Source organism: Gopherus flavomarginatus, unplaced genomic scaffold (assembly GCF_025201925.1).
Source record: "Gopherus flavomarginatus isolate rGopFla2 unplaced genomic scaffold, rGopFla2.mat.asm mat_scaffold_86_arrow_ctg1, whole genome shotgun sequence".
Taxonomy (NCBI): Eukaryota; Metazoa; Chordata; order Testudines; family Testudinidae; genus Gopherus; species Gopherus flavomarginatus.
In genome coordinates, this window is record NW_026115170.1 from 203930 (window position 1) to 229250 (window position 25321).

Consider the following 25321-nt stretch of genomic DNA (forward strand, 5'->3'; position numbering starts at 1 on the left):
TCGGGGTGAGCTCGGGCGACGGGGGTGCCGCAGGGCAGAGCAGGAGAGTTGCCACAAGAGGGGAGCCTCAGGGTGGAGGGGGGAGCTGCCACGGGTGGGGCGCCTCAGGGCAGGGGTGCGGGGGGGGGAGGGTGCAAGGTGGAAGTTTCGCCTAGGGCATGAAACTTCCTTGCACCGGCCCTGCCCCACGCCCTGCCTGCAGCCAGCCCTGCACCCCCTGCCCTGCCCTGCCGGCAGTCAGCCTCTGTCTCCAGCCAGCCCTGCACCTTCTGCTTTGCCTGCACCAGCCGCATCCTCCCTGCCCTGTCTCCAGCCAACCCCTGATGCACCCCCCTGCCTGAAGCCAGCCAGCCACGCAGCCCTTGCCCTGCCTGAAGCCAGACCCTACCTCCAGCCAACCCCACATCCACTGGTGCCCTGCACTTCCCAGGGCAGTAACCCTGCACATCTGCTTCAATGAGGGGGGCAGGGAGCAGCTGGGACCCACACATGTGCACACCCTAGGGTGACCAGACAGCAAGTGTGAAAAATCGGGACGGCGTGGGGGGTAATAGGATCCTAGATAAGACCCCAAAATTCGGACTGTCCCTATAAAATTGGGACATCTGGTCACCACAGCACACCCCCAGGACTCCTGAGTTCCATTGCTGGGTTTCCTATTGGTTCCTCTGCTGGTTGTTTTCCTTTTTCTGGGGACTTTGGGCAAGTTGCTCCCCACTCTCGGGCTCTGTCCCCAGCAGTCAAATGGGGATTTCATACCTTCCCGCTATTGGAAAGTGCTGGGAGAATCCCCCAGCAAAAGCTGCTCTGACAGTGCTAAGCAGCATCTGACCATTCAAGGTCGGAGCTCACTGCCCAGGAGGAGTGCTTGGCTCTGGGGTTTCACTTCAGCCCAGTGTAGAGAGAGAGCCCTAACCATGGAGTTTGGCTCAAGAAGACCAAGTCTCCAATTTGTTAAGGGTGTTTTGAATTTCAATCCTGTGCTCCAAAGTGCTTGGTGTCAGTTGTAAACTTTAGGAGCATGCTCTCCACTCCATTTTCCAAATCATTCATGAAAATATAGAATAGTACCTGACACCGGACTGATCCCTGCCAGACCCACTAGGTTCACCCTCCCCGTTGGGCAGCTAAACATGGAGAAGGGCTCCTGGAGTCTTGGCTTTCAACCAGCTCTGCACCCACATTACACTGATTGCAGCTGGACTACATTTCCCTCGTTTGCTTCTGAGAATGTCCTATGGGACTGTGTCAAAAGCCTTAGTAACACCAAGCTAGATCCCATCTATTGTTTACTCACCTCTACCAGGCCCAGAACCCTGCCAAAGAAGGAAAGAGGATTGGTTTGGAATGATTTGTTCTTGACAATTCCACGCTCACTAGTCATAAGAACCAAATCATCCTGTAGGTGCTGCTGACAAACTGAGTGTTTAAGAATGTATTGCAGGATCTCTCCAGCTATGGCAGTCAGGCTAGCTAGTCTGTAAGTCCCAGAGGTCTTTTTGTTCCCCTTTGAAAGATAGGTCCTGTCTTGTTCATGGATGGGAAGATGTTCTTTTTCAGGGGTCTCAGACGAGAACTGGGGCACAACACCTGGTTTGTTAAGGCCACAAAAACGGAGGCAGGAACCTCTTCTCTGCTGCTGGCAAAGAACCACAGGTACCTAAAAGATAGGGACTCACATCTTTGAATGGGCTTTAAAAAGGCAGTGGTTAATAAGTTTGGCCCCGACCATTTCTTGTTTCCACAGACTAGACATTTTAGCAAACTTTAGAATTCCTTGGTGCTAAACACTGTGAAACTCCCCTTTCTCCTTCACAGAGGGCTTTAATACCCCTTATCTCACTTGGGCTCTAAACTGCCCATAGTTCGAGAACTGTTCCTGTTCCGATTGGACAGATGGGAGAAGGGAAGTGACCTACCCAAGGCCTACACAACAAGGCGATGGCAGAGCCAGAAAGAGAAGCAACCAGTTCTGACTCCTGTTCTAACAGATGAAAACACCCCAGAGCCCAGGAATCGAGATGGTGGGAAAATTTCATTCAAACCGTTTCTGTCCGAAAATCCCATTTAGACTAAACCAGTTTGTTTCTCAAAATCATAACAAGTGGGATGAAAGATCTTTGCAAAAATATTTTGTTGCAAAACAAAAGCATCTCCTCTTTGTCAGAGTGTGTTAAATTGTCTCCTCGCACACAAAGAGGAGACACTTACATCTCAACCATTAGATAAGATGCTTCAATCTGAGCTAAGTCGTTGCTACTATTAACAATTTCAAAATAAAAAAATACAAATAAAATAGACTATTTCAGCTAATCTATTATGTCATAATCTGGGAAACTTCATATTATGCACTACTTCTAGTGACACTCCCAAATGGATCCGCATCCTTCACCCACCATGAGGTAGGTAAGAGCGGATCATTATTATCCCTACTTGAAAGAGGGAGAAGCTCAGGCTGAGAAAGGAGAATTGACTTGTCTTAGGTCACACAGCCCGTCAGAGGCAGTGTTGGGAATAGGACCGAAGAGCCCTGATTTTCAAACAAACCATCGGATCTTGAATTTCAGACATTGAATGACCTGAATACTGTGCTCTCAGATGAGCTCCAGACCAACAACAGTGACAGTAATTATTCAGCAAGTATTTGAGGAGAACTGCAATGTTAGAGGGAATCATCAACTGCTCAGAGACAATTAATGCAGAGAAGCAGCAAAATTAATCAAAGATAGAACTGGTTCTGACTTATTTACTTGATCTTAAAAGAGAACAACAAGGACCTGAGTCTCCTCCCTGTCAATATCCCCCTGCTCAACCAATCAGGGTAGAGACGGAGGACGGGAGGCTGAGGGTTCTCACCAGAGAGCCCAAAGGATGGCCCAGGTCACCGGTGGGGATCACTGCCCGAGCACTATTTCAGTCCCACATTTTTGGGTGGACCTTCCATAGTGGGAGCTGCAGAGGACTTCCCTGCAACACACACACACACACACCTCCGTCCTGTTGTTGGGAAGGGAACAGGAGAAAGGACAAAAGAAGCAAGAGAAGAAGAGGAGGGAGGGATGGAGGAAGAGGTGAAACAAAAAGGACAAACCCTAATGTCCCCAGCGATTCTAAGGGACAAAATCCCAGGTGCGCAATAAAATTCTGCCTCCTTAAGCTCGTGTTTTCCATGCCTAGAATTCACTTGTCACCAGATAGATCAGACTGAACAGGTTTCAAACCTCCAGGAGGCTCTTACCTTCTAAACAGGGACGGCTGTTTTCTAGTAAAATCACTACAAGGGAAGGAGGAAACTCGAAAGAGGTTCCTCCTGGCGCTCACGTCCATGACCCCAAATAATCTCTCAGTCCTCAAAGAGAGACCTGGAGAAGGAAACGTGCTGAAGCAAAGCCACAGAGGTCTCTGAGGTTTCCCTGGCCCCTCGCCCCTGTCCTGCCTGGCTGATGTCAGCATCTCTCTGTGAGGTCACCACCTCCCCACCACCTTTGACCAATAGTCTGAGGTCCTGCAAAAGGCCTTTGTGATGTCACTGCCACACCCCTCCCTTGCTGGGCTAATGTCCTGCCCCTGGCCAGGCACTTTGGAGGTTTGAGCTACTCCCTGTGGATCACCCCACTCAAGGAGCGTTCGTTCTAGGCAGCAAGCCGGCTAGACAGGAAAACATCAGACGCTGCTCCCAATGCTACACTCAGTTTTTCAGAAATTAGTCGACTTCATGGTCAGAAGACACCATTAGAGCATCTAACCTGCATATCACAGGCCTCCTGTATGACATAACAGCTACTTTGGGGGCAAACACATTCCAGAAAGGCATCTAGTCTTCATTAAATGACATCAGGAGATGGTGAATCCACCACTTTCCTTGGTAGCTTGCTCCTGTGGTGAATCATCCTCGCTGTTGACTATTGTGCCTCAGTTGTAATATGAATTTGTCTCTTTTCACTTTCCAGCCATTGGGTCTTGTTATGCCTTTCTCTGCTCCATTCAAGAGCCCGTAAATACCCAATCTTTTCTCTCCATTAAGGCCCTTCAACATTTCAATGAAATCACCTTTCAATCTTCTTTTGATAAGCTAAACAGGTTGAGCTCTTTCAATAGCTCACTGGAAGGCATTTTTCTCCAGCCCTCAGAACATTTGGTGGCTCTTTGCTGCCCTAGCTCCAATTTCACAACATCTTTTTCAAATGAGGATACCAGAACTGGAGGCAGTATAAAGGTTGTATAAAGGTAAAATTAAATAGGTTGCAGAGGAGTTTTTTTTAATTTCGGCTTTTGTTGCTAAAAATTTTGTCTCTCTGCGGTGAGAAAAAACACTCCCCGAATGCCAAAATTTGAGCCATGAAAAGCGGCAGTGTGAACAGCGCATCATAGGTGGAGCTGTGCTCCCGGTGACAAAGCTCCTGCCCCTCATTGGAGGTAGTTTGGCTTTGTTGCCGGGGAAGCTCTCTCTCAGCGATAAGGACGGCCACACAGCGCACCTTACAATGGCATGGTTAGAGTGGCACAGCTGCACCGTGGTAAGGTGCGCGGTGTAGACACAGCCTCAGAGCTGGGGAAAGCCGACAGGCGCTGAGGAGCACAGGGTTCAGACAGAGACATCCGTTAGGAGAGGAACTATTCACAGGGATTCTCTATAGCCTAGTAAGGTGGAGAGGATGGAAGATGATAATGTACAGGTAGGTTCTGATGAGAAACAGTGAAATGAAAGAGTCTCCCTCAATTACATCATGTAATAGCAGACAGCTAAAATGGGACACATTTTAGAAGTGCTTAAATACAAACGCTAAACGTCTAAGTACTAAGACTGGTGAATTTGAGTGCCTGGTATTGAGTGACGATATTGATAGAATAGGCATCACAGAAACCCTTGCACCCCCTCCTGCACCCACATGGGGAGACTGACCTGTGTGCATGGAGCAGCTGGCATTGCTGCCCCCCACTCCTCCCTGGAACGCTGCTCATCTGGGCACCCCTAGGGGCTGTGGGATGTGGGGGCAAGAAGTGAGATCATCCGAGCTCCCTGCATCCAGGTCACTTTCCTCAGCCGGGCTGCATAGCGGGAGGGCAGAGAGCAGCAGCTTCTGATGCTCCCCTCACAGCACAGCCCAAGTGGGAAAAGTGACCAGGACGCATGGAGCACATAGGGTTGCTCCTTACTCCCCTCAAACCTCTATGGACCCATGGAGGAGCATTGGGGCAGGGGAGAGCAGTGAGCACCTTTGCACTGCCACACGGTGCCCTTTGACCCCTGGAGCCCTGGGCGGCTATCGGGGGGCACCACCCCTAAGGCCGGCCAGGCTCCCCAGAACGAGCAGCAGAAAACACAGAGACTGGCCACACACTGAGCAGTGGTAGCCTGGGCGGCTCGTAATGGAGGCTCAGGGGGGAGGGGTGTCATAACATTTTTTCCCAGATTTGGACCTTAGCGTCCAAAATATGGGTGTTAGCATGAAAACCTCCAAGCTTAGTTACCAGCTTGGACCTGGTAAAGCTGCCACCAGCCAGGGATTTATACAGTGCCTGGCTCGCTGTGGTCTCCCCAAAACCTTCCCCGGGGGACCCCCAGACTCAGATGCCTTGAGTCTCACAACAAAGGGGAATAAACCATTTCCCTTCCCCCTCCTCCCCTCCAGGTGTTCCCTCCCTGGGTTCCTGGAGAGATATACAGAAGCAAGCTCCGTGAATCTAAACAGAGGGACTCCCCCCTCCCTGTTTCCAGTCCTGGAAATAGAAGTACCAAGATAGCTAATCTCTCTTCCCCCTTACCCAGAGGGTATGCAAAGTCAGGCTAGTAAATCTAACACAACGAGATTTTCCCCCTGACTTCTTCCTCCCACCAATTCCCTGGTGAGCTGCAGACTCAATTCCCTGGAGTCCCCACTAAAGAAAAAATCCAACAGGTCTTAAAAAGAAAGCTTTATATAAAAAGAAAGAAAAGGACATAAAAATGGTCTCTCTGTATTAAGGTGACAAATACAGGGTTATTTGCTTAAAAGAAAAAAATGAATAAACAGCCTTATCCAAAAAGAATACAATTTAAACATTCCAGCAACTACACACATGTAAATACAAAAAAAACCAATATAAACTTATTGTCTTATTATCTTTGTACTTACAACTTGGAAACAGAAGATTAGAAAGGCAGGAGATAGAAAAATCACTCTCATAGCCGAGACGCCACAGACACAAGACAAAGAACAAAGAACTCACACACAAACTTCCCTCCACCCAGATTTGAAAAAGTCTTGTTTCCTGATTGGTCCTCTGGTCAGGTGTTTTAGGTTACTGGTGTTACCCCTTTATAGGTAAAAGAACATTAACCCTTAGCTATCTGTTTATGACAAGGGGGCTCAGCCTCCCCAAACCTTGCACTGCCAAGGGGACAGTGGGGCCCATGATCAGGGGCCCTGGCCAAGTTAGGTCCCCCTGGAAAAGTCTCCCCTATGTCAGCCCCAGGGCTGGAGGAGCTCCCACTCCCTGCTACAGCCCGGGGGCTGCAGCAGGGGCACAGAGCTTCTCTGGTCTCAGGGCCACAGCGGGGCAGGGGTAAAGGAGTGATAGGGTGGGGCTGGTGGGGGAAGGGGTGGAACAGAAGTGACAGTGGATGGGGCCATGGGTGGAAGGGGGTAGAGCCACAGACAGAAGGTAGGGGCATGGTTCTGGTGCTGGGGCCCCCACACTTGTTCTCCCTTTCCCGGGGGTTTGGCATCACTAGCCCCGGCTTAGCGAGTAGGGTTCAGTGGTCCCCATAATGTGGGGTGCGACTCCTAGGGGGACACAGAGGAACATTCATGGGGGCACCTCAGGACCTGAGCCAGCCCACATAGAGGGCAGGGAGGGAGCACCACTCTGCCACAGCTCTTCCCCAACCCCACCCTCAGCCTGAGACTCTGGCTCCCAGCCCGGCGTCGACCCCTTTACCCCTGTCCGCACCCCTCACCCCAGCAAGCAACAGCCCCACTCCTCCCAGCCCCGGTTCTTGACCGTGGCTTCCGAGGGGCCACAGCCATGGCTAAGAGGGCACAATGTGAAATGTTTGGGGACCACTGGTTTAGGGTGACGTCCTCAATCACTTCTCTGCAGTCCAATAAAAGCTATTCCTCACTCACCTACCCCTCCATCAGGACGGACTAGGTATGTTCTGCTGCCCTTCACTCATACAGGAAGGAGAATAACATTTCATTCCACTCAATCCTAAAGTCATTTGTAACCCAAGACCATCCCAAACTGGTCATTTTGGGGAAGCGGCCCCATCATGCTGCATAGCTAGGCAGAGTAGGTGTGTCTATGCAAACACGGTCTGTTCCTGAAGTCTTTCCCCAGCTCCTCACTAGGTGAGAGAGGGGAGCTCATTCAGACCCTGCTTTCGCTTAGTATTTAAAAACTCCTTAGTGTCCCTATCTCTGCCGGCCTTAGATTTCTCCTCCTGTCCGTTTTTTGACAGCTCAGATGAGGTGACCGAGTGGTTAAGGTGATGGACTGCTACCCCATTATGCTCTGCCTGCATGGGTTCAAATCCCATTCTCATCAGAGGCATTTAGTCTTCACCCTCCTTTATAGACAACCATCTCCCCCTTTGGTACAATAACAGATCAAACAATGTTGCTTGTGTTACCCAAAATTGGGTCAGTTAGTAAGCTTAGAGAGGACTAATAATGCCCCTCCCCCCCAGAGTTTGGCAGAAAGCAGCACATTTATTAGCTTGATAGCTAAGCTCAAAAGAAGGGATGGGGGGAGGGTGTCACACTCATACTCACGCTCCCAGGACAGGCCTGGCAGTGGAGATGTCAGGATCCTTTAAGGTAAGTGTCCCACAGCGCAGCGATGGACGGTGCGATGAAGATAAGTCCTCCCTGAGGTGCAATAGAATGTAACACAGCGAACCACTGGCCAGATGGGCCGGGTGAAGGGCATTCACTGGAGGTACAAAGGAGAGTGGGAAAGCCACTTCACAGGCATTCAAAGAGGGAAAGGACACAAGCTGGGGGAGTTTAACAGAACCTTTTGAGCATACAGGTTATACAGAGCATACAGATCACTGCTGCTCCTACAACATGATAAGTTCTCAGCAGCATGTTTCTTACTTTGCCCATCTGTCAATTTGATGATTATTGATGGAAATATTTTGCCATTGGGTTGTGTGTTTACACAGAAATTTGACATTTACCAACAAATACACAATTCTTCCAAGCCTGCCTAGTCTGCAGTTGATGGGTTTAGAGGGACACATTCACTCTTCACAGGTCCCCATTCCAGGCCTGTGCTCTCCAGGTTGTCAACTTCCCGCACTGCTGGGATCCTTCCCTCATCTCCCCCCAAACCACTGCCCATCCCCACTTCTGGGGTCCCCTCCCTACACTGTCTAACTCCACTGCTCTCAGGATCCCTTCCTGTTCATTTCATTTCCTGCCTCCACTCTGGGCAAAAGCTCTGCACTCTTCCCACACCACAAGTTGAACCCAGGCCACCTGGGTGAAAACCAGGAATCCTGACCACTAGCCCATATGGGACTATTGTTGCATCTGACGAAGTGAGTATTCACCCACGACAGCTCATGCTCCAATACGTCTGTTAGTCTAGAAGGTGCCACCGGATTCTTGGCTGCTATTATTACTACAAGTCAGGCCTTGGCTACACTGGAGAGTTACAGTGCAGGTGGTGGCTTTACAGCGCTGTAACTTACTCCCCGTCCACACTGGCAAGGCACATACAGCTCTGTATCTCCCTGGCTACAGTGCTGCATGTGCTCCAGCCTCGACGAGAGGAATAAAGAGAACAGAGCTGGTGATGCAGAGCTGCCGGTGCTAGTGTAAACAGTGATTAATCTTACTACACTGTCACTGACCTCCGGAACCTTCCCATAATGCTTTAAGTAGAGATAACACTCTTTGTTTTGGGTGGATGCCTCTGTTTGTTTTGTGTGTGAGCTCAAGGCTCCCGGAGCTGCTTATATAAAAAAAAACACATTTACTGTTTGCAGTGAATGAGCAGTGGCTGGGGTATCCCTTTGGAACACCCACAGCTGGTGTTTGCTTGGGAGAGAAGCAGCCGGGTGGGCACGGGGGGGGGGGGGTCTGTTTAGATCAGCGACTTATCTGGTTTGTGAGAAAAAAACAAAGGCGGCTATTTGCATTTAGTGAATGAGAGAGGGGTGGGGGAGGAGGCTTGAACTTGCCAGGCAGGGAGCTGAGACAGTGTCAGCTGCCAAAAATCCACTCGCTCTGTCTCCCCCCACGCTCCGTGTCACACTCCACCCCACCCTCCTCGTTTGAAAAGCACATTGCAACCACTTGAATGCTGGGAAAGCTGCCCATAATGCACCACTCCCAACAGCGCTGCAAATGTGGCCATGACAGAGTGCTGGTAGCTGTCAGTGTGTCCACACTGCAGCGCTTCCCTTAACAGCTGTAGGAAGACAGCTTTAACTCTCAGCGCTGGACAGCTGCAAGTGTAGCCAAACCCTCTCTAAGCCGACCCCTTATGAGAACAGCAGGGACTAGCATGACTAGATGTCCCGATTTTGGGGTCTTTTTCTTATATAGGTGCCTATTAACCCCACCCCCATCCCAATTTTTCACATTTGCTGTCGGATCACCCTAGCAGGGGTTGCCACAGGGCTGCATTAACCTTCAGGTGCTGAGGTTTCCCTCTCTCCATTCCAGAGCCTGTGATCAGGAAACAGACATCAGGGCTCCCAGGTGCTGCACAGACCATGACTGAGATCAGATCCCATATTATGCAAGGTGCTGTACAAACCCTGGGCAACACTGAGACACACAGGATGTTCCCCTCAATTTCCCTGAGCCTCTGCTGCCCAACTTCTTCTGAATCCCTCTGGCTCACCCCCCCCACACACAAAAAACCCACCTTTCCAAACAGTCCTTCTTTCCTTGCCCCCTGATTCTGGTTTCACACCCTGGGACCATCTCCTCTCTTTGTCTCTCCCCCTCCAGGTGAAGCAGAGATGGAGGCAACTTCAGCCACTGGAGTCAGCCTCAGCGAGCACTGCAGCCGGCCCCGGGGGAGGAGGGGTGTTTGCAGACACAGGAAGGGAGCAGGGGGTGCTGGGAAGAAGGCGGCAGGAGAACAAAGCTCAGAGACCCAACATGGGGAAATTCCAGGGGGCGGGGCTCTGACACATCCCAGGTGCGGGCAGCTCCTGGGGGCGGGGCTCTGGCTCAGCTCGGGGGCGGGGCAGCTCCTCGGGGCGGGGCTCCAGCACAGAGCAGGGGCGGGGCAGCTCCTGGGGGCGGGGCTAAAGCACAGAGCGGGATCGGAGTAGCTCCTGGGGGCGGGGCTCTGGCTCAGCTCAGGGGCGGGGCAGCTCCTGGGGGTGGGGCTCTGGCACAGCCCATGGGCAGGGCAGCTCCTGGGGGCGGGGCTCTGGTACAGACCGGAGGCGGGGCAGCTCCTGGGGGCGGGGCTCTGGCACATTGTGACGCCAAGCCCGGGCTGAACAGCTGCTCCCTGGTTCTCCACGTGCTGCCAGCAGCGCTGGAGCTGCCCGAGCCGGAGCAGAGCTGCTGTTCTCAGCTACAGCCAGGATCTGCCCCCGACCCCCCTGGGATCCATGTGGGGACAGAGACTGGGGCCCGGGGGTTCCCCTTGGTGTGGCTGACGGGGGCGGGAGGGGAGAAGCCGGAGCTGCAGGCGGTGGAAGGGCGGTGGGACATTGTGACCCGGAGCCCCCGGGGAAAGAGAGATGCTGGGGGGCAGGAAAGTGACTCTGCCCCAGGGAGCCTGGGAGAAGCCTTGAAGGCGCCTCGGCCCCAGTGTAGCTGCAAGAGGATCCGCCCGCCCGCCCCGCTGGGATGGGGGGGCCGGGGCCCGGCCGTCGAGTGGGGGGGAGGGGCGGACCCCAGGCCAGGCTGGGGGGAGCAGTGTATTAAATCCCTCCCCATAGCAATGTGCTAATCCCGGGCACTGCGCATGCCCAGTAACAGCCGCTGAAGCCGCTGCCCTTCCCCCTGCCCGGACCAGCCGTAACGTTCCGCCGGGCGCTGGGGGCGGGGCTGGAGCGGGGCGGGGGAGTAACAGGGAGCGTGGGAGGCGCGGGCGCAGAGCAGGAAATTGATGGGCGGGGGGGTCAGGCAGCTGGAGGCAGAGTTCATGCCCAGACCCAATTTCCCAATTCCCCTGCGGCCCCCTTCCATTGTCCAGGGAGCCTTCCAGCTCCTCCCCGCCCTTTAATCAGCTCCTCAAAGGGCTCTGAGCTGCTCACGTGAATGGTTGCCCCTTGGCCGGGGGGGACCACCACATTCTGTTTATGTATTGGACAGTCATATAAAATCCAGTCCAACAGTCCCCCTTTTCCACTAGTTATTTAATAGCAACATCAAATCCCCTCCGATCTTGGTGGTTTTCTCTCATCTTATCAAATGTCGTTTGTGACAGGGTTCTCTCTGCGTGTGTCAAAGATTGATATAAAATACCCCAAACATTTACCCCACTTCTCTCTAGTTGTTTTATTTCTAATTGAATATGATGGGTTGTTTCCCAATGTGCTAAGATGCAGCCGCCTCTGGGGTGGATCCATGGTGGCCATTATTTGCTAGTGACAGCCCGTGGATCTTTCTTGCCCTCCAGGCCTTCCATTCTCCTGTTAAAGAAGCACTCCCCAGGCTCCCTCTGCCTGTGTGACTGGCCAGCAGGAGGTGGTGTTAACTTTCTAGCCACTTCTCACACTCTGTGAGGTAACACTTGCAGGGGCAGGGAAGGTGTCTGTGTGGAGAGATTACAGCTGAAGGGGCATTGTGGTAGGGGGAGGCCTCTGGGTGGCTGGGCAGGGGGTACACTAGTCAGGTTGTTGGGTTGTGGAGGTTTGGGGTTTTCGGAGGTGGTGGTTCTGATGTGCCCATCCCTGAGGCTATGGGTTCTGGAGGTGGGTATCGCTGGGGGCCTGGTGGCTGCAGAACAGTGGGGGTGGGTGTCTCTTGGGGAGGCGGGACAGAGGGTTAGAGGGAGCCTGGTTCTGTGCCAGGGGCTCTGTCTGTGCTTCCACCGCTGGTTCCTGGTTTTGTTGCCATGCCCAGTGCACAGAGCTGGGGGAGGGGATCCCTGGCACTAGGTGAGGGCATGCCAGGGAAGCAGAGTGATGGGTCGCACTGAAAAGCATCAGGGGTCACACTGGGCAGAGGAGGGGTCCAGGCAAATGTCAAGGTAGATCGTTCTGGAGGATGGGGAAGTTCCTAGGCAGGCAGTGAGGGACTGAGTTCCCAGTGGGGGAGGGGGTCCTTTAACGGGGTCCCTGGCTGCTGAGGGCTCTTGGTGGGGGGAACCCTTTGGGACTCCCAACCTGGCAATCATGGTGTGGTGGGGGTTCTCTGGCCGGTGGGGCTTTGAGGGGTATCTGGGGTCCCTTGCCAGGGACTCTGGGGCTGCGTCCCAGGGAATATCTGATGGGATCCTGGCTGGGGGGCCTGGGCTCTGGGTACTAGGGGGTGTCTGGGGGCTGCTGCTAACCATGATCCTTCTCTCTGGTCAAGTTGAACCAGAGTCCTGGCTCCTAGTCACCAGGTCACCAAGTGCATTCCCCAGTCACGTGCCCTGTCACTGTGATAACTTTCTGTCCACTTAGCAAACACTGTTAGTGTGAAATCACAGAATTTACTTTTCTCCTCTTTTGAAAACTGCAGGAACTTTCGGTTCCCTTTGGAAATTTTTTGCCCCCAGTCCTTGTCCCAGATCTGCGGGGGTGAGGGAGGTGGGAAGGGAGTCAGCACTGCCACACGATCGTCTTTCCCACAGTGTTCTGAACTCATTCTTTCTGAAATCCGGTGTCACTGAGACCGTTGTTAATCCAGAGTCACTGTATGGAAAGACAAGGAGTGATTCCAGATGGACAGTGGGTCAAATGAGATCAGCCATTCTCCCTGTGAGGAGGGGCTCCCATTAGCTGCTCTCCCCAGAGAGCTAAAGGAGGGAAGCTGCTCATACACTCTGTCCCTCTCTGCTCAGGATATTGGGGTTCAGCTTCCTGGGTCAGATGCTGCAGCCTCCATTGTGATCTGGGAGACCAGACTTGGCAGCTGCTGCTCCCACAGTGGGGCTCTGTGCTGGGAAGTGACCTTAATTAAAGCTTTTTCTCTGCCCGGCCCAGGGGATTACTTTCTGCAGCTGCTCCTAGCCCCCTAGGGCTGTCCTGGGCCCTGTTACTACTAAATTCTGACCCAGAGTGTCCAGGTTACTGAAAGACCTCAGGGAATGTCCTAGGGTCTGGCAAGAAAGTGACTCTGCACAAACAACACCACCTCATTTCTCCTCCCATTAGCGGTTGCCAGGAGGAAATCCAGCCATGGGAGAGCAAAGCCCCCAGGAATGGGACTGTCCGAGCCAGAGGGGCAGGGAGAGAGGACAGGGGAAGGAGAGACTGAAAGGGGCAGTGGGAGAAATGAATGTGGGGGAGAGATTTCCAGCTCTCTAGTCCACCCAGACACATGTATTGCTGCATCCTGGGGCAGAACCACTTTCCAGTGAACAAAACAAGGATCAGACAGAGCAAAAGCCAGTTCCTGACTCCATATTCCCCCTGCTGGGGTGTGGCTGCCGTGGGGTCAGTGTCTGAGGGAATCCCCCACAGTGACTGCTTTGATTCTGCTCTTTTCTCGCCTTGTGTTCAGAGAAGGAGTGAGGGGAGAGAGAAGGGAGGTTAAAAATGTGTCTGTGGACTTAGCCTGGCAGGAGGGGCCAGGTCTAAATTGTAATAAACAGATTGAGCATTTCCCAGCATGACAGAATCTAGGGTGTCTGTCTGCAGGGAAAGGGCCTGGGGGAATTGTGATGTGAAATTAACTAAAACCGGTTCTGAAACGCCCACAACTGCCCTTCTCCCCCAGACAGGCTGCAGAATGTTTTGCTCCAGCTCATCCCAGCCTGCCGTGGGACAGGGAAGAGAAATGGCTGCAGTGGAGTCAGTCCAGGTAGAGATTATCGGGGGGTTGCTGGTGGGTTCCTGCTGGAGAAAAGGGAGAGCAAATACACCAGAGGTGGGAAGGTTTGCAGAGTCTGGTTTGGAGGTTGGAGCGGGGCAGGAAATTCACAGCGTGGGGAAAGGAGGAGGCCAGGGTGTGGCAGACCTGCTGGGAGTTATTTACTAAGTGGCCTAGATTCTAGGAACAGACCCAGGAGGTTTGGAGGTGGAAATGCCCTAATTTGTGAAGAGAGAAAATAACCCACCTACATGGAGCCAGTCAAACTGACGAGACTCCTAGTGCTGGAGCCTGACCTCATTAACCATCAGCTGCTGTGAGATATAAAGGGGACACCCATGAGTCAGGCTTATTGGAGCTGCCTCTCCCTTCATATCCCGCTCCTCACAATGAGGAGGGTGTTGGGCATCCTACCAGCGAGCTCTCCCTGGACCCTGCTAGGGGCTCCATCTCCTGTATCAGTCAGTGGCTAGTAGGGGGGTCATGGATATGCTGGGAGAGATAAGGGGCTCTCTCTTCATCCCCTCACCCTGTCATTTGCTGGATACTCTGAGCCAAGTCGAGGTGGGACTCTCCTGACTATGATCCACCCAGAGCTTCCATTTGATTCACTCTTCTCTGCCACAAATAGTAGGGCTGTGAGTGGGGCAGCAAGTCCTTAGTGTTGGACTCTTACTCTTTCAGGGGCTGGTGACCTTCAAGGAGATGGCTATGTATTTCACCAGGGAAGAGTGGGCTCTGCTGGACCCCACTCAGAGAGCCCTCTATTGGGATGTCATGCAGGAGAACTATGAGACTGTGACCTCGCTGGGTAAGGGTTCCTGTCCCTTCTGTTCTTGGAAGGGGAAATGAAGAGTGAAGGTTCACGCCACCCCCACAATGCCATCTGTACCCTGTCCTGTTTCAGCATAACCCCAATAGGCCAGTGACACACATAATACCAGAGAACCTTCTCTGCTGCAGAACACTTTGGGAACAGAGCAGAGGAGCCGTATTGCACAGTGTCAAATATCTCCTGTTTGCTCAAGTGAAACTGGGGGTTAAGTCTGGCATAACTGTCCCATACCCCTAATCATTTTTGTTACCCTTTTCTGAACCTTTTCCAATTCCAATATATCTATTTTTGAGATGGGGTGACATGTGCATGCAGTATTCAAGATGTGGGTGTATCATGGATTTATTTGCTGTTTTTACAAATATGATCTATGAGACATTCTGTCATATCTATCACTTTCTTAATTATTTCCTACATTGTTCACTATTTTTCACTGCTGCTGCACATTGAGTGGATGTTTTCAGAGAACTATCCACAGTGACTCCAAGATCCATCTCTTGAGTGGAAACAACTAATTTAGACCCCATCATTTTGTATGTATAGTTGGGATTGTGTTTTCCAATGGGCTGCACTATGTGCTATCCTGTCATCTAGTACTGCTGAGATCCTGGATTCAGTAATATCCCTGCCCTTCCTGTTCCCTTTCTCCACCGAACCCCGCCAGCCCATGCTTCCTGTTCCCAGCTTCCCCAGGATTCTCGCACTGTCTCTGAACCTCTCTGTCAGCAAGAAGCAGTGCCAGGGACACTTGCCCTCTGTCTGGAGTCTTCGATTTCTGGGACATGGATTTCCTTTCTCTGTGTTGTAAGAGGCTCTGTCATAATGAGTGTCTGTGATGTTACCCAGAGTACAATCTGGACTGTTAAATAGTTGTCCCCTCAGTCCTCCAGCATGGGGTGCCTTTTCCACTGTTTTCCCGCGAGAACAGCCCCTTTTGGCCAATTAACACACAGTCTCCAGCATGTAATTCACTCCCAGCTACATAGTATTGAGTGCTCCTAGACAGCCACTCATGAATTACACCTCAGGAGAAAACCAGCAAATTCTCAAGTGCTCAACTTTCCCCCAGAAATGTGCATCTTGCACTGTCCAGCACGCTACTGAACGACCCAAGCTCATATGAAGTCTGTCATTTCATCAGCGGAAAATGACATGCACCAGCTTGTTATCCCAAACAGAGTTTCCAACACACTTCAATCCACACATACTGATTAGATGAACAATAAACCAAGATTGTTAACTACCAAAAACTAAAACTATTCCCAGTCCATGAAAGGGGCACTCCCAGGAGAGACTGTATAAAGGCTGGAACATGAAACCCCTTTGTAAACCTGAGACAGCTGCCTTGGGGACAATGACAAGGAGAATCCCCCAAAGTGACTCCTTTGTTTCTGCTCTTCTCTGGCCTCCAATTGTTCCTTCCAACGTGGAGTACTTTGCACTTGTCTCTACTGAATTTGATCCTATTTACTTCAGATCATTTCTCCCGTTTGTCCTGATGATTTTGAATTTTAATCCAATCCTCCAAAGCACTTACAATCCCTCCCAGCTTGGTGTTGCCCGCAAACTTGATACGTGTAAGAGAGAGACTGTTACTGGGAGGGTTTCCCCATGTGTCAGAGGGTTACACCCTGGTGGGAGGGGGCTAGGCCTGTACAGGAATAAGGTCACTCTGTGCTTCACAGTGTGCTAGAACCTAGAATGTGCATTAGCAGGGGAAAAGCTGGGGGGAATCGGCTTGGGGAATGGACAAAAGCCTAGTCTGAATTCTCACACCTTGCCCTTTTCACCCCGGCAGGCCAGAGAATAACATCCATGTTTCGCTGCAGATCATCTCGTCCTCCCAGGGGCAAGGAAATGGCTGCAATGGAGCTGGCTCAGGTAAGAAATTATCAGGGTGGCGGGCTCTGCTTGGAGGTTGAGGAGTAGTAAATGCATAAGAGGGTGGGAATTGCTAGAGGTGGTGGGAAGCAGGAAATATCTCGGGTGGAGAAAGGGAGGGGACAGCATGTGACAAACCTGCTGAGACTTGTGTAGTGTAGGGCGTGATGGGTTGTCACCCCCAGGAGGCAGTTTGAGGAGCTTCTGGGAACTGCTGTGTCCTCTAATCCTCATGCTGGGCTGGCCCTTCTCACACTGCTTTGCTGGAGATTTCGCCAGCCTCTCCAGGGCCTGTTATCACCCAACACAACAGCAGGTGGCGCCATGCAGCCAACTAAGCTACCTGAGTGCGTTACCTAAGCCACTCAAGGACAGATAGAAGACAAGAGCCAATTTCCCACTCCCCAACCTTGCACACTTGCTGCAGTATAAATCCAGAATGATACCATCTTATAGTGCACAGGGATCTCTATAATGAAAGCTCCTTAATGTAGTTCCCCTTCCCCACGATATGGGACAGATGTGCACAACAAGCTGAGATTTTCCCCAGACACTTCACTCAAAATACGCTGGTTAAGATAAAGCATCAAACAAGTTTATTAACTGCAGAAAGATAGATGAAGTGATTATAAGTGATAACAAACAGATCAAAGCAGATTATTTAGCAAATAACCAAAACTCAGACTAAGCCTAACATACTAGATGGATAGAATTTGAATTAGCAATTTCTCACCCTGACTGATGGTACAAGCAGTCCCACAAGTTTCCATACACAAGCTAGAAATCTCTTGATCCTGGGAGCAGCACTTCCCCCACATCCGTTTTTGTTTCTCAGGTGTTTCCAGAAGTTCTCTTGTGTGGAGAATGAGGCCAAGAGATGATGTCACACCCCACCTTATGTAGCTTTTCCATATGGTGGGAACCTTTTGTTCCAAACTCAGTTCCTAGTCCAGTTTGTGGAAAAATACAGGTACTAAAATGGAGTTTAGTGTCATGTGGTCTGGTCACAGGCCCTGCTGAGTCATAGTAGCCATGACTCATAGGCTGGCTGAAACATTCACAGGAAGGCTAAGCTCTTCCACAGTCCATTGTCTTTGTTGAGCCATCAGCACTGTCTGGCTTCTTCACTGTTGTACCTGAAAGGGTCATTGTGGGTGTTACCCAGAGTAAGCACATTTGAAATACAGATCCAGAGTCAATATCCATAACTTCAGATACTACGAACATGATATGTGCACACAAATAGGATAATCATATTCAGCAAATCAGAACTTTTCCAGTGACACCACACATGATGCATCTTCTACAAAATAGATCATAATTATGTCCTAATCATATTATAATCATACCACTATGATGAATATGGGGGTGTAGTGTCAGATAGGTCCTAATTTCAAGGCACAGGAGTTGGGAATGGAACTTCCCCTCTTTGTGGAACAGGAAATAACCCTCCAGCCAGGGCTGGGACAACTTCCCAGACTCTCAGTGATGGAGCCTGAATCTACTGACATTTCATTAATTACCACCAACCCCAATCTTTGTGGCAACTGTAAACTTTATCAGTGATGATTTTGTACTCTCTTCTAAGTCATGGATAAGAATGTTAAATAGCACAGGGCCAAGAACCAATCCCTGCAGGAACCTGCTAGAAAGAAATCCACTCGATCATGGTTCCCCATTTACTATCAGAGTTTTTAATCTATTTAATGTATGCCGTGTTTATTTTGTATCATTCTAGTTTTTTTTAGTAAAAATATTGTGCTAATCAAGTCATGTCCCTTACGGAAGTTTAGGTATATTACATCAATACTATTAGCTGCAACCAAACTTTTGATCTCATCCAATAAGGATATCCCGTTAGTTTGATAGGCTCTATTTTCTCTAAACCTTTGTTAATGGGCACTACAATTCTGACCTTCTAACTTCTATTCTTTCTGAATGACTTCCCCTTTCTTCCATATATTTTATTTGGAGAGTGCTTGGATTCCTACCTGGGAGCCACTGTCAGGGTCCAGAGACAGCCCCATCTCCTATATTAAGCTCTGGCTAGTAGCTATGTGATAAATGTGAAGACCCTGCTTCTGTCTGTCATATGGGAGACACAAAGGTTCTCTCTTTCTACCCTCTGATGCCTCCTGGCTGCTGTAAGCAAGGTGGGGTGGGACTCTGTTAACATGTGCCTCCCGGAGCTTCCATTTCCCTGGTGCTGCTGTTCCGTGAATAGTGGGGTTGTGAGTGGGTCAGCAGGTACTGAGTATTGGACTCCTGCTCTTTCAGGGGCCGGTGACCTTCGAGGAGGTGTCTGTGTATTTCTCCAGGGAAGAGGGGACTCTGCTGGACCCCACTCAGAGAGCCCTCTACAGAGATGTCATGCAGGGGAACTATGAGACGATGGTCTTGCTGGGTAAGGATTCCTGTCCCTTCTGTTCTTGGAAGGGGAAATGAAGAGTGAAGGTTCATGCCACCCCCACAATGCCATCTGTACCCTGTCCTGTTTCAGCATCACCCCAATAGGCCAGTAACATACATCCTACCAGAGACCCTCCTCTGCTGCAGAACACTTTGGGAACAGAGCACAGGAGCAGCATCACACAATGTCAAATATCTCCTCTTTACTCAAGTAAAACTGGGGTTAGGTCCAGCATAATGAAGAGAAGCTTCCTACCCCCAGCCTTCTCTCAAACCCTGAGCCTTCTCTACCCAAACCAGAATGTGCTTGGGGTGTAACAAGCAGGCGGCTGGAGTCAGAGCTGCCAGTCCAGGGTTACTTATCATACAGACACTCAGTGCGTCCTTGAACGCTGGCTGGGAGTATCCAGACAGGGGAGCTCCAGCAGCAGAACACTGAATCTCACCCAGGATTACAGATGACACAACTCCTCGCTGATCTGGATTGCACCTCAGCATGTGAAAATGGCCTAGGTTGGTAGTGACATTTCTTGAGACATGGAGAGTCTTGCTCCCATATCACCAGGTGTAATAAAAATAACAGGAAAGGCCAAATATGGAAAACTGATTCTTCAGCTTGCTTTTGACCTGCATCATATTTTGCAATATATTCCAAATAAGGAAATTAACGTGCAACGTATGTGTCATTGTTTGTGGTTTTAAGCTGTAAAAGGCTTGTGTGATTTTTAGCTCGGGAACAGTATTCCAATAGCTGTCGCCCCGTGCGTGCTTGTAACCAAGAAAAGAGCCTCAGGCTGAGCTGATTCAAATATTAATCCTGTGGTCGTTTTCCACAACAGCCTCAATAGGTCCCTGTGATGGAATGTAAGGCTACATCTAGACTACCCACCGTATCGGCGGGTTAAAATCGATTGCTCGGGGATCGATATATGGCGTCTCATCTAGACGCCATATATCGATCCCCGAGCGCGCTTATATCGATTCCGGAACAACACCAACCCCAACGGAGTTGCTGATTTGACAGGGGGAGCCGCGGACATCGATCCCGCGCGGTGAGGATGGGTGAGTAATCCGATCTTAGATATTCGACTTCAGTTACGTTAATCACGTAGCTGAATTTGCGTATCTAAGATCGTTTTCCCCCCGTAGTGTAGACCAGCCCTTAATGTCTTCACATCTTCCCCCTGCGGTAGAATGGCTGTTTGACCAGCTGTTTGCCTTGCTGTCTCTGAGGAACTGGTCTGTGGGTGTTCCCCAGAACTGTAACTTTTTCAGTAATATCATACTGTAAAATCTCACAATTTTACATACAGTGTTACTACACATTTTAACAGGAGGATAATATTCAGTAGGTTATGCGTTTTCTAATGATACCTCACAAGCCATACTGGGTACAAAATTGATCATAATTTTCTAGAAGAGTGAACACAGGGGTACAGATTGACACAGTGTCTGTGTGTGTGTTCCCAGCAGATATGTGGGTATTTCAATCCCTCATAAGCACAATGTTTGGCATCTTCAAGGACCTGGGGAACTGGTCCTGGGAATTCACTAGTTTAGCAAGAGTGAGACTGCATGAAATTGTGAGACACTTTGGTATTAATAATAAAATAATATAATCTGATAAAATTGCAATGAATCATGCTAGGTATGCCATGTAAAGTGTCAGTGAAAATGTTATGATTTGCCAAGTATGATAATTTTGTTTCTATGTTTCTATCACTTTTGTATTGTGAGTTACAGATATGTAAGGTATATCTGTATTTCCAGACTTGTGCAGTTTTTCTGGGTGACACCCCCAGACATATTGGCATCAACTTTGCCTAGCATGTTTGTTGGCTATTGAGGGTCATCAGCTGTACAATGTACCTATGGACCAAGGGGATACACCTATTGAGTCAGCAAGACATGCCGGGGTTTGCCTGTGTAATGAAACCTCCAAAGCTTTTCCATGCCATGTGCTGTGAAGCTTGTGTTTTGGACACAGGAAGTACAAGCCACATGGCAAAAGGAATATAAAGCGCAGCTGCATCATCTCCATCTTGTCTTCAATCCCCCTTCCTACTTCTGGAGCAACTTCTCTACAAACTGAACCCTGGAATAAAGGACTGAATGAGCCATCCAAGCTGTGGATGCGTTCCAGACAGACTTTCAAGCCAGCAACTCACCAATACTGCTAAGAACCTGATATATCCATTTTGGAATGTATCTGACTGCTTTTCCATTTAAATTCTTTCTGTCTTTCTTTCTTTGAAACCTTTAGTTTAGATGCTAAAGAATTGTCTGGAAGGATGGAATTTAACTTCATTCTTTCATTTGTTCTTTCTTCTAAACATTTAGTTTAACTGCTAAAGGATTGGCTGGCAGCATGCTATTTTGGATGAGATCCAAACCTGGGTAATGTGGCTAACCTTCTACCCACCCACTTCCTGGATCCAATTAGGATCACTCTCCTGCTGCCCTCTGGCCATGCTGTATCACAGTGAGCAGAGTTTTAAAATAACTTCTCACTGTACGGGACCTAGTTGCTGATTAGGAGTCAGAGAACTGTCATGCAATAAAGGGGGCCGTGTGATTTCTTTTTTCAGAGTCTCGTTAACCAGTGTGTGGGATCAGAAGCACAGTTTGTGACTGGTCAGTGAGTTTAACTTCAGTGTTAACCACCAGTATGGGGAACATCTGCTCTCCCTTTTTCAGCCTGCTCTGACCTTGGCATTTTCAGTGAGGACTGCCCCAGGCACACTAGGTCACACTAAGCACTGAAGATAAATTAACAGAATGTTTTTGATGATCAAGTTGTATGAAATCAACTGAACTCCTTTGTTTTCTTTCATCTGAGCGGAGTTTCTGGTTTTCCAACGTGATATGATCTCCCAGCTGGAACAAGGGGAAGAGCCATGGGTCCCAGAGCTCCAGGGTTCTGAGGAAAGAGAGATCCTGAGATCTCCCCGCACAGATGAGGAAACATTAAACCAACTCAGAATCTGTAAGTGCCTGAAGGAAACATCTAGGATGCCCTACAAAGCTCTTGGGAAGTCTCTCAGTTCATTATTGTCCATAGCAGGGGTCGCATCCGCAGGGTAAATATAGCTCAAGGCTTCCTATAGATGCTAGCAGACACCGGGCAGTAGCTTTCTCCCTTCCCCCTGTGAAGTTGGATGGGATGTGAAGGCTGAATTGATCCCCTCCTCTCTCCTGTTGGGGGGAGCTGCGTTCCTGATTTTTATTTGTCCTCTCTCCAGCACTTGTTTTGGTTTGGCCTTCCCCTTTCCATCCCTGTTTGAGGTTTCTGTCTCTATCACAGCAGGTGATGCAATAACGTGTGAGGTTCAGCACAGACCAGAAAAAGAGCAGGGAAACCAGCCAGGGGAGAAAATGGATAAATTTATTTCCTGTCAGGGAACTCAGAAGGGCCTTAAGGAAACCAGAATACAGCAGGAAATCTGCAGGGAAAAGCAAAAAAAATACATGTGCTGAGTGTGGGAAAAACTTCACTTACAGATCAGGCCTTTCTCAACATCAGAGAATCCACACAGGGGAGAGGCCCTGTGAATGCAATGAGTGCGGGAAAACTTTCTGTCGCAGCTCGCACCTTATTGAGCATCAGAGAATCCACACAGGATAGCGATCCTATGAATGCAGTGAGTGCGGGAAAACTTTCAGTCGCAGCTCACACCTTATTCGGCATCAGAGAATCCACACACAGGAGGGGTCCTATGAATGCAGTGAGTGCGGGAAAACCTTCAATCGCAGCTCTCACCTTATTCAGCATCAGAGAATCCACACGAGCAAGAAGCCCCACGAATGCCGTCAGCAGGCCTGCACAACTCGTAAAGCGGTGATGTAGAGAAATCTCTGTATTAACTATCTCTATAAATCTTTATAACGTTGCATTGTGTTATTTTGTATTAAGTATCTTTATCTTTATGACATTGCATCCGGCATGATGTTATTTTGTAATTCATATGACTTGGCATTGTGCCTCTCTATTTTCATACAACTTTGTATTAGATCCCTATATAGAAAATTGGTAGAAAACTTTGTATCAAATGTTATAGCCCCTAAGGATAGTATAGTTAAAGTAAAAGAAAACATGTGCCTTTTTGCTAGAAGTAGAATGAGATCTTCCCCCGCACTCTGTAATCAATTGCTCTATTGACTGAATGAGGTGTGAATGAGTGAGGCTTGGAAGACACCCACCTCCAGACAGCTACAACAGTTGAAGAGGGAATGGGAGCCAGAGCAAAGGACAATACAACTTGTCAAGTGGGCCCAATAAAGAAGAGGAGACATACTGATGGCCTCAGGGATTAGAAGCAAGCACCTTCTTTAGAAAACACCCTCTTTGAGCAGCATTGGGACAACACCCAGAGAAAAGCAGCACAAAGACCAACGGACGCAGACTCAGATTTTGAATCTGGTCTAGATTTGCATAAGAGGGAAGCTGCTATAAATGCGAGGTGTCTTGCAGAAGGACCCCGGATCTCATCTTGTTACCATCGGACCATCGATTTGGATCGGTAGAAGCCTGGCTCCACCCCTCCCCCATCTAACTCACCTGGCCAGTGCAGTTAAGGGGAGCAACTAGTTGGTAACAACAGCAAGACAGAGTGTGTTTATGTTTGTGTGTGTGCGTGAATGCATGACTGTGATATATATCTCATGTGCATATCATAGAGTATTAATTGATACCTGTATTACAAATAATTGCAGCATTTTGCCTTAATCCCCCTGAAAAGTTCCTGTACAGTACTTTGAGTAAAACAGGGAGGGCCACAATACTCCAAAGAAAACAGCTGAGGACCGAAACCCCCCGGCCCTGCGGAAACACCCCCCACTCAGGACCTCCCAGCCTGGCGGAAACACCCCGCCCAGCCCTGCAGAAACAAACCCTCCTTCCCCAGCGCCGCCCCACCAAAACAGCTGTGGGTCAAAAAGGAAGGTTGGTGGTGGGGAGGTGTTACTTGATGTTAAATCAACCAGGGACTCCCAGCCAAAGAGGTGGCTGGGAGCCCTCAGGGTCAAATTAAAGGGCCTGGGGCTCTGACGACTGGGGGAACCCGGAGCTTTTCAGGGCTGGGGCAGGGATTTAAAGGTCCCAGAGCTCCTGCTGCTGAGGGGAGCCTGAGCCCTTGAAATCCCAGCCTCACTCCATCCCCTGGAGCTGCCGCCAGGATTCAAAGGGCTCTGTGCTGCCTGCAGCCACAGGGATCCCTGAGCCCTTTAAATCTCAGCTGCTGCCGGGATTCAAAGGGCTCTGGGTTGCCCGTGGCGGTGGGGAGCCCTGAGACCTTTAAACCTCAGCTGCGGCCGGGAATCTCTGCGAGCAGCCCAGAGCCCTTTGAATCCCGGCCGTGGCTGGCAGGCCAGCTTTAGGAAGTGCGGTGCCCAATTTGAACATTTTTGGCGGGGCCCCGCAGGGATGATTGGGGAAAAAAAGCCTTTCAGTTCCTAACAACGGGTTCCCTATAAAAAGTTCTGCCAGAGTATGTATTTTTTGTACCAGTAGGGTTACCATACGTCCGTATTTTCCTCCCAGATGGTGATTTAAGAACCAAAAAGCCTGACATGTCCGGGAAAGTACAGATGTATGTTAACCCTTCCTAAAAGTTCTTTTCTAAAAAGATGGGTCTGAACTAGAAATGAGCTCTGCCACTCCCTTAGGGTGTGCTAGGGTGCACATGTGTGGGTCCCAGCTGCTCCCTGCCCATCTCATTGAAGCAGGTGTGCAGGGTTACTTCCCTCGGAACTGCAGGGCACCAGTGAATATGGGGCTGGCTGGAAGTGGGGGAGGGGGAGGATGCGAGAGGTAGGGTCTGGCTGCAGGCTGGGCAAGGGGTGTGGGGCAGGCTGGAGACAAGAGGTGTGGGGTGGGCTGGCTGGCTTCAGGCAGGGCCACAGGGAGGGTGCGGCATGGGTTGGCAGGGCTGGAGACAAAGGAGTGCGGGACTGGCTGGCTTCAGGCAGCGGGGTGCGGCAGGGGTTGGCTGGAGACGGGTTGGTGCAGGGCTGAAGGCAAGGCAGGGGGTACGGGGTTGGCTGGAGACAGGGCAGGGGGTGCAGGGCTGGTGCGGGCAGGGCAGGCAGTATGGCAGGGGATGGCTGGAGACAGGGCAGGGGGTGCAGGGCTGGTGCGGGCAGTTCAGTCAGTGTGGCAGGGGCTGGCTGGAGACAGGGAACGGGGTGCAGGGCTGGCTGGAGACAGGGGTTAGTGCAGGGCTGAAGGCAAGGCAGGGGGTGTGGAGCTGGCTGGAGATGGGCGGGCTGC

General features: G+C 50.3%; 1 long non-coding RNA gene across 1 annotated transcript in view; it reads left to right on the top strand.

The window, feature by feature from the left end:
* Nucleotides 1-19119, top strand: part of LOC127042661 (uncharacterized) — a 170543-nt gene extending 151424 nt beyond the window's left edge. Inside the window, exon 3 of the long non-coding RNA XR_007772006.1 lies at nucleotides 18922-19119. This is a non-coding gene — a long non-coding RNA (uncharacterized LOC127042661). The remainder of the gene's footprint in view (nucleotides 1-18921) is intronic.
* The last annotated feature ends 6202 nt before the right edge of the window (nucleotides 19120-25321 follow it).